General features: G+C 58.9%; 1 long non-coding RNA gene across 1 annotated transcript; it reads right to left on the bottom strand.

Moving 5' to 3' along the window:
* Positions 1–7,017: 7,017 nt before the first annotated feature.
* Positions 7,018–14,409, bottom strand: LOC106045834 (uncharacterized). Its single transcript, XR_001212968.3, has 4 exons — positions 14,214–14,409; positions 13,803–13,918; positions 10,369–10,479; positions 7,018–9,803 (listed from the first exon to the last, which is right to left on the bottom strand). It is a non-coding gene; the product is annotated as an uncharacterized lncRNA (long non-coding RNA).
* Positions 14,410–17,406: the final 2,997 nt, after the last annotated feature.

Below are 17,406 nucleotides of genomic sequence, written 5' to 3'. Positions count from 1 at the left end.
TCTCCGCCAGCGTCAGCCGGCCACGTCAGCCGCCTTCTAATCAGCCCCAGCACTTCCGAGCATCCCGGGGGCTGCCAGAGCAGATCCTTGCAGCTGGAGGCGAGCAGGAGCGCAGCCAGCGCCCGAACGAAGGCAGCACCCGGGGCTCGCGGCAGCTCGGTGTCTGGGTGCCCCCTGCGCACCCCCAAAATCTGCCCTGTCCCCCCCAGCCCAGTGCAGGGGATGGCTTCTAGCAACTGCTGCCTTCCCGGCACGTCCGAGTGCTGCTGCTCCCCCCGGGGAGCTGGGACGCTGCCACGAGCCGCGGCGGGCTGTCGGAGGAGCCAAGCTGGTGCACGGCCCAAAGCCTCCGCTCGCAGAGCCCTGGGATTAGGGGGGATTTCTCTTTCCTTCTCCTCGCTTCCATTCACAGCCTGCATTTCCCAGGGGCAGCAGGTCCCCGGCTGGGGAAGGCACCTGCCCTGCCAGGCCCCGATGGCAGCACCCCGTCCCCCGATGCCTGTGGCACAGCGGACGCCCCCCAGCTCATTTTCGATGGCGCGGGGCCACCCCGGGCCAGCCCCGCGTGCCTCTCGGGGGAACTTGGCAGCAGGTGCCCGCTCCTCGCCGCCTAATCCTGCTCCCTGCCACCGGCCAAGGGCTGACGGGAATAAACACCCCCACCGCCCGCTCGACACATGCCTTTCCATAAGGGGAGCGAACCTGCTGGCACCATGCGCTGCCGGACGAGGTGCCGCTCGCTCCCGGCTCGCTTCCAGCCCGCGTTGCACCAGGGGCCAGGCAGGGGACGGACAGCGGAGGATCCTGCTGGGCTTGAACCCCCAGATCCCCTGGGCACCCCCGGCAGGGTGCTGGTGACACAGTCCCTGTACTCTCCGGCAGCGCAGCACCTGCCCTCTCCATCCCAAATTCGTTGGCAGAGGCTGAGCTGTTGGTCACAGCACCATGCAAGCAAGAGTGCAGAGAGGCCATTAAATAAATTAGTTAATGAGAGCGCTAATTAGAGATGAGGAGGCTCTGGGAGAGCAGGAGGGAGGGAGAGAGGGGCTGGCTGACCTCCCATGGGCCAACCTTGCTGCAGTGGGGACACGGTGGGGACACAGCGGGGACAACCCGGGGTGGCGGGTGAAGCGGGTCCCAGGTGCCGCTTCACCCATCAGCAGGGCTGCCCCTGCGAAGACAGCGTTCAAAGCATCACTTCCAATACCCGTCTGTTTTCCCATCCTGCCATGGAGACAGCCTCCTTATATAAACCCTGTTAAGTAGGACGGCCTTTTATATCTCTTTCTCCCATCTCCGCCGGTGGCTGTGGAGGCTCCAGGCCTCCGAGCCATCCAGGCTGCTTGGCAGCAGAGGATAAAAGGCATCGGGGTGCGTGCAGCCGGGCTGCCCTCGTGCCCGGCCCCACAGCTCCTCGCCGTGGCCGTGCAGCGCTGGAGGGGACCGTGCCCAAGCCAGCCACCAGTCACCGACACTGCTTGGGTGCATCCAACCCCGTGCTGTCCCCCAAGGGTGGCTTGGAGCTAAGACCGAGGGATTTGGAATTAAGCGGCTGAGTTGGTGTAATGCCCTCCCTGAGGCAGGAGCAGATGCGAATGGAAGGGGTGAAGGTGAGGCCGTGGCACTGAGATGCATCCGCGCAGAGGACCCCATCTCTCGCAGCCCCCTCCCTGCCCCGGCCAGCTGCCCGCAGCACCAGGGCATCCCCCAGTTCACCATCCCTTACGGCTGTCTCTGGCTGGAGCATCTCCTCCTCCCTGCTGCCTTTCCACCAGCCCTCTCAGCCATCTAAAATGATGGCTTTAACAAGGGTAAATTTTTGATGAACAAGGTATTAAATATTTGTGGCCGTTGCGTGTGCTTTCAATTATTCAGTGTGAAAACGCAGGCGAGGTGTAGGCAGCGTCCGTGGCAGCGAAGGACACGACAGCCCCGTGGGACCCTGCTGGGCCGGGCATGGCCAGGGAGCCTGGGCAGAGGCAGCTCCAAGCCTCCAGCAGGGAGAAACCTCCAGGGGATAAAGCCCCTGTGCCAGCAAAATCATTTCACGGGGAGTATTTGTGCTATTTTGGGCAGTGTTCGGTGATCAACCTGAGTGCAACTGGGAGGATGGTGGCTGGAGCAGCCGGTGGGGAAGGAGCGGGGATCCCAGGAGCAGCAGAGCTCTGGATTTCCAGCTCCGAGGCATGCGGGTACATCATGTGTCTGCCTGGAGGCAGCCTGCGACACCGCGGGGCTACCCGACATGGCAGGCACACGGACACATGCTTGAAAACGGCAATGGGAAACGGAGAGATATTTTGCAGGAACCCCTCCTTCCTGCCAGCCCCAAATCCCTTCCTATGACAATTTTCGTTCTGGAGTAACACCTGCAGGGCTGGGATGCCCATCCCTGGCTGCCGAGGGAGCACGATTCTTTGTGCCATTGCTCCCACTGGGGGAGCACCAGGTGGGTCCCCCCCGAGGCACGAGTCGGGCCAGCCTCAGGACGCCGGCAGCTCTGCTGGTTTCCCAGCTGACGATCAACCCCTCAGCATCGTTTGAATCAAAATCCCATTTTTGAATGTCATCATTCCCCACAAAAGAAGGATGCGGAGCTCTGACCGGCTCAGGCCCAGGAACACCCCGGTGCCGCGTTGTGTGCAGAGGCAAGGGCATCCTCACCCTGAGTCCTGGGCCAGCCCCAGCTTGGGTGTTTCTTATTTCCTCCCGCCGAAGCTGCTGCTCGCGTTCCGTTCCCGTTGTGTGCAGTAATGCCACTGGAGGATATTTCACAGCTCCCGCATCTCACCCCTCCTCTGCCTGCTGGCAGCTTTTGGCAGGAGGCTGTCAGCATCCATGGCGAGCATCCCTGATCCCCCCATCCCTTGTAGCATCCCTGATAACCCCATCCTTTTTAGCCATCACTCTCAGCACTGATACTGCTGCAGATTTGTCCCCGTGAACCAGGGCTGCATCGTGTGCAGGGTCCTGAGCTCCAGCACCATCCGAACCCGCACCCCACGGAACCGGCACGCTCGCTTTCGCTGGGCTCCTGGCGCTCGCTGCTCTGCAATCACAGCCCTGGAACATACCTGGGGGAAGCAGCCAAGAGGCATAAAATCCCTGCTGAGCCTCTGCCAGCCAGAGGAGTGGCAATTAAAACAAAGTGATTAATCACAAACAGTGAGTGGCTATAAAACTTTCCAGTAATAGGAGCGAGCCTGGGACAAGCAGCTGGGGAGCTGAAGAAGCTCCGGTTGCGGCGGGACGGCGGCGGTGCGTGGACAGCAGGAGGGTGAATGTCAGGCCTGCCGAGGGGAGGAAAGGTCCCCGGTGGCTCACAAAGTGCTCGGATCCCTCCTGGCTTCAGAGAGAGACACGATATTTGGCTGGAGGCGTCGTCTTGGCCAGCAGAATGAGATGCTTGCTGGGCCGGATGTTTTTTGCCACGGTGCCCACAACGGTGCCGTCCGCTGGTGCCTGGGGTTGTGCGGGTTTGGCTGGGGCAAGGGGGAAAGGGTAAGGTCTGAGTTGCACCGGCAGCAGGTGGCAGGTGCTTGGGCAGGGCGTATTCAGGCTCTCCTTTCCCCGAGCATCACATTGGCCACATCCAACCCCAGCTGCATCCCCGCTTGTGGAACTCAGAGCACCCAGATCAGCCCCGGTGCCGCACGGGGTCATCCCCACCCGTGATGGGGAAAAGCGGGGATAAACCCCTATATACGGCAGGGGGAGGTGGCAAACAAACAAGCAGCGATCACAAAGGGCTCGCCCACTGCCTGGTGGTGGCGATGGAGAAGAAGCGAGGAGCTCTCCCCCTCCTCCAGCAGGATTCGGCTCGCGTTGGGCGCGTGGGAGGACTGGCAGCGCGGAGATGAAAGCGCCCGCGGGGCTGCTCGCTCCCGCAGTCAGGTACCCACCCAACGGCGCTGCAAAACTTTCTTCCCTTTGAAGCAAGGAAACCCAAGGATTAGCCGGGCTCTTGCATTGCCATGACAACCCTAAAACATTTATCAGCCGTAATTGCCGAGTGGCCGGATCCTGGCTTACTCTGGGCACAACGCTGCAGCAGGTTGCCTTCTGCCCGGCTGCTCCCCTTGGTTTTTACACCTGCATCTTCCGAGCTCTGCCCTCCCGTGCAGCTTGGCCGGAAACCGGGGACACCGCCTGGACATTGTCCTACCCCCAGAGTGCCCAGGGGACCCAAGATTTGGCTGCTTTAGTGCAAGGAGCATTTGCTCTCCCCCAGAGCTTACCCGCAGCGATGGAGCTGCATCACCATGGTGGGAAGGAGAATCCATTTCCCACCCTCATCGCCTCACTGCTAATAATCTAAAATATTGCCTATCTAAATTAAGGGTGGTGCTGACCTTGGCACAGAGTTGTGTTCGCCCTCAGCACTGGTTGGGGTAAATGGGGTTTTTGGCTTCGTCTCAAGTCATTAACTCCTCCCAGGCAGTCATTAATCCCCAGGAAATGCCCTGTGACTTGGATCATTGCTGCTTAATTAATACAAGCTCCCGTCACTGAGCTGAGGGCCAAAGCCTGAAGTCATTGTGTGCATTGCTTCCCCTTGGATCCGGGAGCTGCTCCTTGAGCCCACGGTGGCCGCAGTGCCAGGGGGACCTGAGCCAGCCCTGCAGGACACCGGTGCTGGGGATGTGGGTGCTCTGGGATATGGGTGCTGGGGACGTGGGTGCTGCAGGGCCGTCAGACTCATGCACTGCAGCCACAGCTTGTGTTTTGCCATGGGTTTGTGCAGTGCCGAGCACTGCGCCATCCACACCCAAGACAACCTGTCTGAGGCTCAAGCACCATCCCAAGAAGCGCGATACGTTGTCCTAATAATTCACAATTTATTGAAAGCCCAAGGCCAGGGCATGCCGGTGGGAGAGGTGCTGGAGGTCGGGCTTGGTAACTGAAGCCCTTAATCACACGCAGATCCTCGTGCTCCCTCCATCCCCAGCAAGAGACACACAGCAAACACTGGTCTCAGAGACCTCTCATGCAATTAGCGTTATCCTTCTTAGCTTGTCAGAAATTGAAAATGCAGCACCTCCTCTTCCCCAGTCTCTCCCCTGCCCTGGTCTTCCGTGATCTCTCTTAAAAGAGAAATAAAACCCCATTCATCACCATAATGATTTTTATTTCCAAGCATTGCTGGTGATTTATGGACCTGCTTCCCGAAGCCGCTCTCTCCATCAGCAGAAAGAGATGAATGTATTTGGGAGTGGGTTAGGGGTGCCAGGGGAGATGAGGGGACCAGGAAAACCGCGGGCAGCAGCGTGTTGGCAAGCCTTACAATAAAATGGGTGCTCTGAGAAAGTGCCGCCCATCCGAGGAGCCCCTGGTGCTTTGCAGATGCGGGAGCTGGGGAGCATCGCCCGTCCCCGCTGGCATTTGGGGCCATGGCGACAGACGAGCCTGTAAAAACCCGAGCGACGCGAGGCCGTAAATCCCCCGCACGAATCCGCCCAGAGCGCAGTGAGAAAGGTCACTGTGCCTGGCATTTCCCACCGAGGTAATTACGGGTGGGCAGAAGCAATGCGGGGCTGAAATATCAGCAGGATTTACATCGGGGGCAGCGCTGCTGCTGGTCGCTGGCTGCCCTGCCGCGGCCGGATCCCGCGCCCCGCAGGGGAAGGTGGCCTCGGAGGGAGCTCTGCGGGGAACTGAGCCACGAAAAAAATCTGGTCCTGTGGTCACTGGAAAGGGGCAACAGTGGGGGCTCAGCTCAGGGTCGCATCCCCCAGCTCTGCTTTTGCTGACGGCAGAGTCTGGGAGCCAGGCGTGCAATGCCTCAAAGGGGCTGGATGATGAGTGTGGTCTGTGCTCCTCCAAAACCCGGGCTGCGAATAATCCAGAGGATTCACCCTTTTGGGGAGCAGGCAGGAAGAAACCCCTGCAGCCCCCCAGACCACTGGAAGCCGTTTGCAAGCCCCCGTGTCAATGCCTCCAAACCCAAACCCTTCCCAGAACCACTGCTTGGTTTGCAAATCTAGGCTGCCCATATATTTATTTTTGCCCGTGTTTATTTGCCTGCATCTTTTTTTTTTTTTCCTGTTTGTCTGAAGTTATGGCTCAATTTCAGGAGTTAAAGAAAACTCGGTTTATAAATAGTGTGCTCAAAGCACTGCTTTCCAGAAACGACAGCGAGTCGGCTCCCAGCAAGCGCCGCTGCCCCAGGGGAGGGTCACCGCGAGGGGAGGGGGGTTGCTTTTCCCACATCATCTCCTCAAACAGCTTCTAACCCTCCCGAGAAAGCTGGGGCGAGCATTTTGGGTGGCTTCTCCCCAGCGCTGGAGTCACAGCCAGCAAAATTTGCTGCTCTGAGCATAAAAGTGGAGCTGCAGAGGCTGGGAACAGCCCGACCCCAAGCAGCACCAGCACCATCCCCAAGCAGCACCAGCCACATCTCCCCACTTTGAGCAGGGGACACATCCCTGAGCTTGCACGCGAGGCTGATGCTGGAAAAGAAGAGGCAAAAGGAAGAAATTCCTGGGGAACTGTCACCATCGGGTTGTCACCACGGGCAGGCCCACCCTGCTCCTGGCACCCATGGGGACAGTCCAGGAGAGGACCCGCTGCTCTTGCCCTGCTCTATTTTTCCTCCCATTCGTGGGCCAAAAAGCAAAACCAGGTGCATCGTTTTTAAATGACCAGGGTGGGGAAGGGGACAAGTGTGGAAAAGTCACATCATTTGGATCACTTTTTACGGACACGAGTCATCGGGGCTGCGCGGAGCTGATGAGAACCACACAGCGTTTTGTCAAAGAGGAATTTCTGTCAGCGTGACTAATGGGAGCAATAACGAGAGTGTTTGGGATGAATCACTTAGCAAAGCAGGACCAAGGGCATTGTCAATGGGAGGAACCTATAGCCGAGACTTTGGGGAAAACCGGTTGATTGGAAAAGCTGATGGACACCGCAGGAGGGTGGACGGGGACAGCCTGGTCCTGTGCCAGCCTCACCGCCCCGTACCCGGTGCCGTTAACAGGACATCAGCACCAAGCCACCACCCCGAGGGGCCTGGAGCAAGAATTCCTGGAATCTAGGATCTGTCCTGAAAACCTGGGGGTCAGAAAGCCAAGGGCTATTTACAGCTGCCCTGGAGCAAGCCCTTCCTTGCTTTGATGGAGCAAAGAATGGACGCGTGGTGGGACAGGGGCTGTCGCTCCCGATGCGCATCCAGACCTCTCCAAAAATCCAGCCCTGAACATCCCTGCCTCCCTCTGCAAAGCATCCAACCCGAGCTCTATTTTTGGCTCTAGGCTGATTTCCTGGCGGCACAACCGGAGGGAAGCACCTGGTGCCCATCTCACTGCCAGCATTTCACCAAAACCCCAGCTCCTGGCACCCTGCGGCTTCCCGGGGGCCGTCACCTCTCAGACCGCATTTCTGGCTCTCTGACCCCAAAGCAACCAAGCCAGGGAAGTCTGACGCACCAGCCGAGCACTACGAACCCCAAAAGACCCAAATCTCAAGGTGCTGAGCACCCAAGAGGTGGGCTGCTGGCCGTGCCCCTCGCACCGCCGCCCGGCACAGTGACCGAGCACGGTGATATTTGCACAAAGCTGTTTTCTGTCCCGGCGTCCCTCCGGGGCCAGCAACGCCTGCATCTGCTCCTGCTTAAAACGCACTTTGCAAGCTCGCTGCCTTGTTCCAAAAAGGAGGGAGATGGGGGAAAGGAAGCGCCCGGTTTTGCTGGCTTTTGTTGCTTTTTTTTTTCTTTTAAAGGAGGGTTCGTTACTTCTCCCTCTCTCTTTCTGTTCCTGCTCAGCATGGAAAGTTTTGCTTCAGCTCGCCCTTGTGACTGGAAAAAGAGCCAGTTCATCGCAGCAGAACAAGGGGGCTGTTTCTTCTTTTTTTTTTTTTTATTCCGGAGCTCTGAGGGAAGCGTTTTCGCAGGGAGGCTGCGGGGGAAAGGCAGGAGCGAGGGCTCCAGAGAAGCCCTGGGCACCGGACGGGCAGAGGGCAGAGAATTGGTGGGGTTTCAGCTCAGCGGGCTCAGGGAGGGCTACAAAAGACAGAACAAGCTTGCTGAGGCACAAACCCTGCTGGGAGCAGATGCTCCATCCCCTGATCCCCGGTCTGGGGTCTTAACCCCAGCCCCTTGTTTCTTCCCCTAGATTTCTCAGCTCTTTCTGCCCCACCAGGTCCCTCCTTGGTGCCTATCCTGGGGCTGCAGCAGCCCGAGCAAAACCCAGGGCGAGGCAGGATTTGCATCAGGACCGAATTACGGGGCTATTGGTGTTGAACTTTGTGCTGACAGAGGGGTGTGGAAGGGGGAGGCAGAGCCAGTGTGGCCACCCCCACCTCCCCTAAACCCAAGGGTCCCCCGTGGGCCCTTTCCAGGCCAGGCAGGGATTTCTGTCCGCAATCCGTGCCCACAGGGCTTCTCAGGACGTCCGTGGCGGGGTCTGCGGCCAGCTCCCCGCTGCAGGCGCAGATGCTCCGGCCCCAGGTTCCTGCGTTTGCGGAGTCGGAGACGGCCGCGCCGGCAGGAGCTGGCACCGGCTGCTGCCGCACGGGGACCCCGGGGGACGGTGACACATCTGCGTCACGGATGACAACACGGAGCGGCCTCAGCATCACTGCTCGGAGCCTCCCTGCCGCCGGAAAATACCCCGGTGGCTACCAGAGGCTGCTCTCCCCGCGTCAGGCTGCCAGCCCTGCCTCTTGCTTTGTGCCGGCAGGAGGAAAGGGGACACGGGGAGCACGACAGGACGCTCGTCAAGCCCTATTCTTTGCCCTTTATACACCCTGCTCCTTCTTCCAGATGCATCCTGAGGGCTGAGCATCTTTGCCCAACTCCAGCGGGATTTATCCTCCTCTTCCAGCTTCTCCTTAACCAACCGTTCACCAACCTTCCCGACCAGCACCAGCCCTACAAGATCCAGCCTTGCTCCAGGTGCACGGAGGCTCAGAGCACGGCAGCCCTTTTCCAGCAGGGAGGAAGCAAGCCAGCCTGCTGCAATTATCAAATCCGACAGCAAGCACCGAAAAGCACCAGAAGGACGTGGCGCAGCCTGCCAGGGCTCAGCGAAGCAGCTCGTCGCTCCTAGCGGGATGCGCTCGTGCCCACCCCTCTTCCTTCCCTCTCCAGCCCCGTTAACATCGAAGGGATTTCATCGAAGGGATTTCCCCGCGCAGGACAGGGTGAGGAGCTGCTCCCGTGCTGTGTGCACTGAGCATCGCTGGTACCGCTCCCCGTGAAGCATTCGTTAGCACTCGAGCTGGAGCAGCGCGAGGAAGGGGGTGGCACGGGGAGCTGAAATAGCTCCTGGCTCTTCCTCGCATCCCTTCCCCAGCTGGGAGCTGGATATCCCGCCGCCAGCCCGCCCTGTACTCCCTAGCGGATGCGTTTGTGGCCTTGCTGTAATTTCGGGTTGCTGTTTCCAAGGGAGGCATCACCCTCGAAGCCGCTGAAGTTCTTTCGGACGCTGAAACACCACCCGAGGTCAGCTGCAGAGGGCCCAGCCCTAACCACGGGCTGCTGCATCCCGCAGAGCTCAGCAGGGAGGCGGCTCCCACTTCCACGTGCCCTGGGCTTTGCTGCAGATCCTTGCTCCAGCCAGGACCCAGCCTAAATATCCTGAATGTGGCCACTGGCTCTGGCTCGTGTGCCTGGTCCCAGCCCCGTATTGGGGTGAAGCTCACATCTGCAGGGCTCCCGGCTCGGGTTCCCTTTGGTCTTGGAGAAAGGAGAGCTGGGAGCACGCCTGGAGCCCGGAGAAGTTTGCAAACAACCCAGCCGCATTCCCCGAATCCTTTCCAGCTCTTGAGGCTCTGAAACGTTTGATTAAAGAGCTGCACGAGATCTGCAAGGAGATAAAGTAAAGGCAGGTCAGATTTTGGCTGCTCACCAGCGCAGCCACCACTTCACTGAGTGGAGCTGAGCCATCGGAGCTGAGCCGTGCTGGAGGGGGGTGCCCCATCCCAGGGGGCCCCAAAACACAACCCCCTTTTGTGCCTGGAAAGCCTTGGGTGAGAAGAGGGGCTGCTGCGGGCAAGGGTTGTGCTCTGGGGCAGCGCGAGGGGCTCAGCAAGAGGTGCCAGGAGGTCCCTGCAGCCCAGCTCTCTGCAATAGCCCTGCCAGCTCTGCAAGGGAATGAGACGCAAAACCCGCAGGTATCAGCCCCGAGCTGCGGCCCCCGGTGACTTCCAGGAAAAAAAAATCAGCTGCTCTGTCACTTTGTCACTGCCTGCCCTGCGGAGCAACCCCGGATCTCTCTCCTCCTGCGCTCAGGCTGCCCCAGGGCAATGCTACTCACAGAGCCTGCTTCGTAACCGAGAGGAGAAAAATCACATTTCAGCTCACCCCGCCCAGGGGAAGAAACCACGCTGGGAAACTCCAGCGTGCCCGTGACTCACTCGCTTTTTTACCTGCGGCTGTTCCAGAAGCAAGCCTGGCAGGGAGCTGCCGTGCTGGGGAACCGTGCTGGTCCTCGCCAGGAGGGTGCTGCAGACAGGAGGGGTCTGTCCTTGGCACCAGCACTGGGATAAAAATAATACAAATTGGCTGTCGCCTTGGCTGTCGCCACCGAGCTCCCCACGCCTGGAAGCAGACTCCACCTTGCCCAGCGTTTAAACACCCTGATGGACGTTTATTTATCAGATGTTTCTGAAGTGACAAATTCCTATAATAGCCACTAGTGGTCTGAGCTAGAGTTTATGGCTTACGAATACGACAAAACCTCTCCCTGTGCCTCACTTCCAGAACCAAACTGGATTTCTCTGGGTGCTTCTGTGCCTCTGTGGAGCACCTGCACGCTCTCGTTCAGGTGCAGTGCTGGGGCCAAGCACCTTTGCTTGGGAAAACCAACATCTGGAATGAAGCTATTAGCTTGATTAATAATTCAGGGGTGGAGCAGAGTGCCTCGTCTACGGAGATGCCAGTTTTATAAACAGAAAACATCTTGTTTGCATATTTTATTCTATTGCGCATACTGATGAGGCCTCCTGACTTCCCCAGCAAGCAGAGCACGTTGCTTTGGGCTCCAGCAAGGCTCCCGGGCAGGATCCTCACTGCCTTCTGTGCTCCCCGCCTGCCCCGTGCCCTGCACCATAACTTCCAACCCACAGCTTGCTGGGGAACTGCAGTGCCTCAAATAAGGTGCAGGATTGCGCCGTGGAGGTGGTGGCTCCAGGCTCAGAGGTCACCCACGCCTTGCTGAAGGGAATTATTGCTGGATCGGTGCGATCCCAGAGCCTTCCAGTGGTCTGGTTGCAGAACATCTGTGCCCGCAGCAGGGAATTGCCATCAGCTGGCCAGAGCGTCCGCAACCACCCTCTCCCTGACCAAGGTCAGAGAAATGCTGCGAAGTAGGGCAAATGGCAGGAAAAACAGCACGAAAATGAGCAATTCTGCCCCACATTGGGTCCCCTGCCAGCCCTTAGTATTTGGTGCCTGGAGATGAGGCAATTTCATACCGGGGAAGGAACCGCTGGCGTTAACCATCCGGCAGCAGAACGAAAAGCATCATCACGAGGAGGGGAGAGGGAGCGGGGTCTGAACACCCAGAGCCCAGCCTGGAAGGAGTTAACCACAGCCTGCCACCCAGATCCTCTCTGACCCCTTCAGTGGGATCTCAGCCCCCTTACAAAAGGGGATTTTGCAACACGTTTACTTACATTTCCAAATGAAAAGCAATTTGGAGCTGAGAAATGGATTATGCTCTGCTGAGAAAGTGGTCAAACGCAGCCTTCTGATGAGTTGGAAAGCCTTCCTCCCCCCAAAACCATGTTGAAATAGAAATCTGTCGAAACTGATGTTTTCCTATAAACACGCCGTATTTCAACAAACCCCACGTTTTTCAAGCAAAAGTAATTTGTCTAAAAATTACCAGCTGGTTCTGCCCGGGGCTGGTCTCATTGCCACGGCACGTGGGTACCAGCCCCGGAGCACGGGTGCCCCCTGCACAGCACCACTTCCCAAACCCCCCGCACCCAGTGCAATGCTGAGTGCATCCCCACAGCCGTGAAGATGCCACAGCAGGGCTCGGCCAGCAGCTTTTTGGGTGTAAAAAGGGCTTTTGGATGGCCAGGTGATGTTTGCAGCTGGGGGGGACAAAGCAGTGGCTGTGGGCAGAGAGCGTCGCTCTGCTTCCCAGCCAGGCGAGAACATCGACAGCACGCCCAGCCCCGTGGCGACTGCAGTCCTCCTCGCCGCTGCTGCTCTACTTTGGGTTTATTTAAGGAAAAAAGTTGTATAGTTTTCACTTGAAAAGCATTTGGCTTCATTTAATCCCCCCACTGCGTAGGGCTCACGCTGCTGGGGCTCTCTCATCTGCGACCGTGAAACCTGATCAAAACGCAGCGGAGAGCCGCAGCGTCTGAGCCGCAGATCAATGGGGCCAGAATTACATATTGATTTTTTTTTCCTCTGGGCAGCTACTGTAATGCAATTGGCATTCCCCTCCCTCCCAGCCCTCAGAACCCTTGCTCTCCATAAGATAAATTGGCAGGATGGGTTGGAGCAGGAATTCCCCCCGCTCGATAATCTCAATCTTTGCATTTCCTTTGAGCTTTCAGGGTGGGATAAGCCATTCCCCTGGCTGCACTAAACCCTGTCCTCTCTGCCATGCTGGGACCCCACTAATGTACGTCTCAAAATACCAACAATTCAGGTTGCAAAGCCAAATTTCCCAGCTGAGATGTGACGGCAGCAAGAGCAGGGGCTCTGCAGAGCCCCAGGACAGCTCGCAGCGAGAAAGCCGCGGCCCCGCGCCTGCCGCTCGCGGGGAGGATGCTACGGCTCCAGCTGATCGAAGCAGATTCGTGTCATTACCGTATTAGCAGCCCTGCACTCTCTCCCCCCTTTGTTACCCTAATGGGGATTATTATACTTATTACAGTCTCGGCCATCAATGCTTATTGATTCTGACACCACAGCAGTTTTAATCAGGGACCTAAAACATGCTATTATCGGTGCCAAAGGGTCACCAGCGTGCAGAGAAAGCTGCAACGGCAAGGACAAAAATAAACGCCCGGCAGAAGGCGATGCTGGGCGGACGGGAAGCTCGCTGGCTGGCGGGAGGCCGGAGCAGGGCTGGCCGGGGAGCAGGCAGCGAGCTCGGAGCACCTGAGCACGGTGCTGGCACGGCGCGCGCACGCGCACACCTCCGCCCCCGCGTCCCTCTCTCCCCCCAAACCCGGTGAGTCACCGCGAGGTTCTTATGCAATTGTGGGGAAAGGCTCTAATTACAGCGGTAATGCCACGGGAGTGACACATGCCAGCACCGGGAGCTGCGGCATTCGATCAGAAATTACCCACGTGCGTATTTCTAGAGCGTGCCTCCGATTCCGGCACCGGCCCTTCGCGGCGTCCCCCCCCACCTCGAAGAGCCGCAGCGCCCTCCCCGCATCACGCACACACCAGGTCCCCTTCGTGGCCATCCCCCGATCTTTGTTTCAAGCGGCGCTGTGAGCAAATGCAAAATAAATGCACGGGGAACACGAACAGCTAGAGATGTAGAAGGGCTGCAGCAGGATGTCTCCGGCCCTTCCCGCGCTCCCACTGCTGGTGCTCGTTAGCAGTACAGCACACGCGGGGCAGGCTGCATCGATCCGCCGGGCGATCATTAATTCATGAGCACGCACATTGATTTTTGCGCATGTCCTCATGCAAGTTTTAGCAGCCGCGCCACGTGAGCGCCCGCCCGGCCTCGGCCTCGCCGCGCTCGGGGAAGGACAGACCCGGCCCTGTGGGGTTCCACTGCTCAGGGGTGCTCCCAGCCCAATTAGCCTCTCTGCAAAGCCACCTAATGAGTTTTTGGAGAGCAGCAGGTGCCTCTGCTTCTCCTTCCCCATTCGCTTACCCAGGAGATGCCCCGCTGCAGCCCTTTCTGTCCGTTCAAGGTGTCCCTCTGTCCCCAGCCACCAGCGCAGAGGACATGCGTGTCTCTCCAGCGGACACAGGGCAGCCAGAGGAGAGCTTTGCAAAGGCACAGAGAAGTTTGTCTGAGCAGCCAAAAGAGCTTTTAAGATGCCAAGAGGGGCCCCAAACCAAGTCCCCCCCACCCCTGCCCCACGAGCACCCACTGCTGCTCTCCAGCCCTCCCACAGGAGGGCTCCATGCCCAAGCTCAGATGGGGTTCAGCATGTAAGTGATTTCCCAGATCAAGGGAAAATGGGCCCAAAAAGGTGTGCAAGGCACTGGGGCTCCCTCCCACAGCTCACCAAGCCCCTTCTCTCCATGCCTCAGTTTCCCTCGCCTACAGAGGGCTCACCCTCTCTTTGCCACAAGCACCCAGAGCTGGCAGGGAGAGGGACCAGAACCATCACCTGCAGGTTTGGGTGTACAACCAGCACCTCTCAGAGCCCTTTTAGGGTCTGATTCTCCTTTCACTAACGAGGGGAAATCAGAACGACCTGTTGATGGAGTTGGAGGAAACTCCCACGAGAGAAAAATCCCTGCGCTGCCTGCCCCATCCCAGCACCAGCTGCAGGCAGAGCAGTGCCTTTACCACCGCCCTCCGCCTCCTGCCGCCGAGCTCCTGGCGGAGGGCACCGTCTGGCCTCTCCCGGGGAGCCACTTGAGATGCGGAGCCCATCCCGGCTCTCGCCGGGGTCATTTTTCTCTCCGCTTGGCTGCCCCAAGCAGACGCTTGTCACCGCTCTGCCCGCAGCCTGTCTGCGGCCAGCCCCGGGGAGGGGGCGCGGGGGCAGCCCGGAGCCGGCTGCCCACCCTGGTGGGACCGGGACAGAGCTACCCCTTGTGCCCCTAAAGGGGGGGACAGCACCTTGGCACCCCCCAGGGACACCTGGGTGACACGGGCAGAGCTGCGCACGGGGCACGTGGGGAGGACAGGGAGGGGGCAGGCGTGGAGGCAGCCGGCGAGGACGGAGAGGTGGAGAAGAGAGGGAAAGCAATCCATCTGCGATGTGCGTCGCTTCCTAATGCGCCCGGTAGCCTGCCTGCCTCTTTGGGGAAGCATTAGGAGACAATGCTTACAAAAGCTATCCACGGCCCACTGCAGTAAAACCCTCGACTGCCTCACTGCACGGCGCGGAGGTGCAGCGGTGCCGCCACGCACGCAGAGCCCAGGGAGAGGGGCGCGAGGCCGGGCAGCCCCGTACGGAGCCCCAAATCGCGGCCAGAGCAGCCAGCATCCCTGCAAATCCTGGCCACCTCTGCCACGTGTCACCCATCCTGGGGACACGCACGGCGGGGTAACAATAGGTGTCCTGGCTCCTTGCTGGGGCTCGCCCCGTGGGTCCCTGCTCCCCGGGAGGGGGCTGCCCTCTCTGTAAGGACAAGGACGTCCTTGGAGGCAGCCACCCAAATCTCCCCACCCTGCTTCTCCTTGCTTGGGTGCAACGGTGGCATGGCATGAAGTGAAGCCTGCTGGCCCTTACCCAGGTGACGTGGGGAAAAGGCAGCACAGGGGATGCTCTGCGCTGGGCTGGGGCAGCAGCCGGCCCCAAAACCTTTCAGGCGAGAGCCTCCAGCCCCTGCCTCCTCGTGGGGCTGGCCCCGCTGCTCAGAGAGAGCCCAGCAGCGCTGCACAAAGCCTTTTTCTCTTAAGCAGAGAGGCGAGGGAAAGCAAAGCCTCTCCATCCAGCTGAAAGCACCAGGGGAGTGACAGGTAGGTAGAAGTAATTACTCAAATTGGAATTTGGGGTAATTATGTTCTGCCTTCCTGCAATTTGCCCGGTGGGGAAGCCTTTTCACAACCCCCCGATAAAACAGATTTATCATCGGCTGAACACCAGGCCCTTCCCTGTAATCTCCAAACTCAAACACACATTTCTCTGATCATAAATTAGCGATACTTGCACTCGCTCACTCAAAGCTTTTTCTCTCTTCCCCCTCTCCAGGTTTTCCACATCCTACAGAAACGGAAGAGCCGGGCTCCGGCTGCTTATTTTAAAAGACGGCGCTCGATCGGGCGCGCCAGGCGGGGAGCGGGGGCTCTCCTCCTCCGTTTGGGGTCCGTGGGCTCCAGCACACCAGTGCTGCCTTACCCAGCACTGCCCAGGGGTGCTTGACCCCAAAGACAGTGCCTGGCCACTTCTTTTCAGGTGTGATTCAAGCTGGAAAGTGTTTGGGTCAGAAAAATCTGAAGGCAGGAGTGAGGAAACCCTGAGATGGGGAGTGAATGCTCGGTGGGGAGACCCCCCGTGTTTGTCCCTCGGCAAAAGCTGGCTCGTGCTGATGGAAAAGTCACATTTATTGCATTTATGGGTGCTTTTATCCGTCCCTTCATTTCTCCCTGGTCAGAGGGTTTGGTGTGCTCGGCCAGCGGATGGGGAACGGTGCAGGAACAAAGAGACCCTGGAAGTGGCGCTGGGGAAACCTTCCCCCTCCCGGCCGCGGGCATGGGACCCTGCTCCTCGGCTGGCATCAGCCACAACGAGGGGATGCCCCAGTTTTGGGGACACACCAAGCATCTTCCCCCCCGCCCCCAGCAAGGAGGAGCGAGGTCACCGTCACTCCTGGCTGCAGCGGGGACACCGGCTCACGCGCTCGAGCATCCTCAAGAGCTGCTGCACAACAGGGACCCGCCCCCCCTTTAAGCTCCATCCCCCCGGGCTCCCCACAGCCCCCACCCCACCCCAGGGCTCTCCGAGCGCTTTGCTCTGCAAGAATTGGGTTAAACCCTGCGCCCCCCCCCCCCCGGGGACACGTGCCTCCGCGAGGTGTCAGGGCTCCTGCTGACGAGACCTAACACAACGGCGCTAATAATAGCTGCAGCTTGGTCGCATCTCCCAGCCCCAAGCTCGTTGTGATCAGTCCTCGAGCTGGGAGGAAGAAGAGGAGGAGGAGGCTGGGAAAGTCCCAGGGCACTCAGGCACCTCCTGGTTTGCTGCAGGTTAATTTTATGTTAAACTTTCAGGATTTGGAGTGAAGGATGCAAAGAAAAAAATGTTTTCTTCTTTCTCTTCCTTTTGGTGTGTTTTTCCTCCTCCTTTTTCCAGTGGCGAAGTGGAAAACGGGGAGAGGAAAAGCCCAAACAGTTTTTTTGTGTCTCCGTTTCCATTGTTGAGTTTCCCCGCGGAGGCCTGGGCAGCTGTCTGCACCCCGGTGATAATTCATGGTCCGGGCTTTCATCTCCAGGGCCATTGCAGCCCCCATCTAATGAATCCCAGTACTGGCATCCTTCAAAAAACACACAAACCAAACAAAACAACATCCCACAGCTCTGGAAGCGGAGGTGCTGAGAAGCAACACAGCTGCGACCACGTGGCCATTACTGCTTGCTCCATCAGTTTTGGGGATGCACAACCTCTGTGACCCTAAGGCACCAAGTGGGATCTCTCCGTATGGGATTTCCGTACAAATACACGCAGGAAACGAGGCTCTGGCCAGTCCGGGGGAGCTGGGGACAGGGGATGGAGCACGTTAGGATCCCGAGCCAATGCAGGGCGATGGAAGCACGTCAATGGCTTCGGCGGGGCTACGCGAGCGCTGCAGCCATC

Source organism: Anser cygnoides, chromosome 25 (genome assembly GCF_040182565.1).
Source record: "Anser cygnoides isolate HZ-2024a breed goose chromosome 25, Taihu_goose_T2T_genome, whole genome shotgun sequence".
Classification (NCBI taxonomy): Eukaryota; Metazoa; Chordata; class Aves; order Anseriformes; family Anatidae; genus Anser; species Anser cygnoides.
The sequence above is the reverse complement of the archived record's forward strand: the minus strand, read 5'-3'. Positions and strand labels throughout refer to the sequence as shown.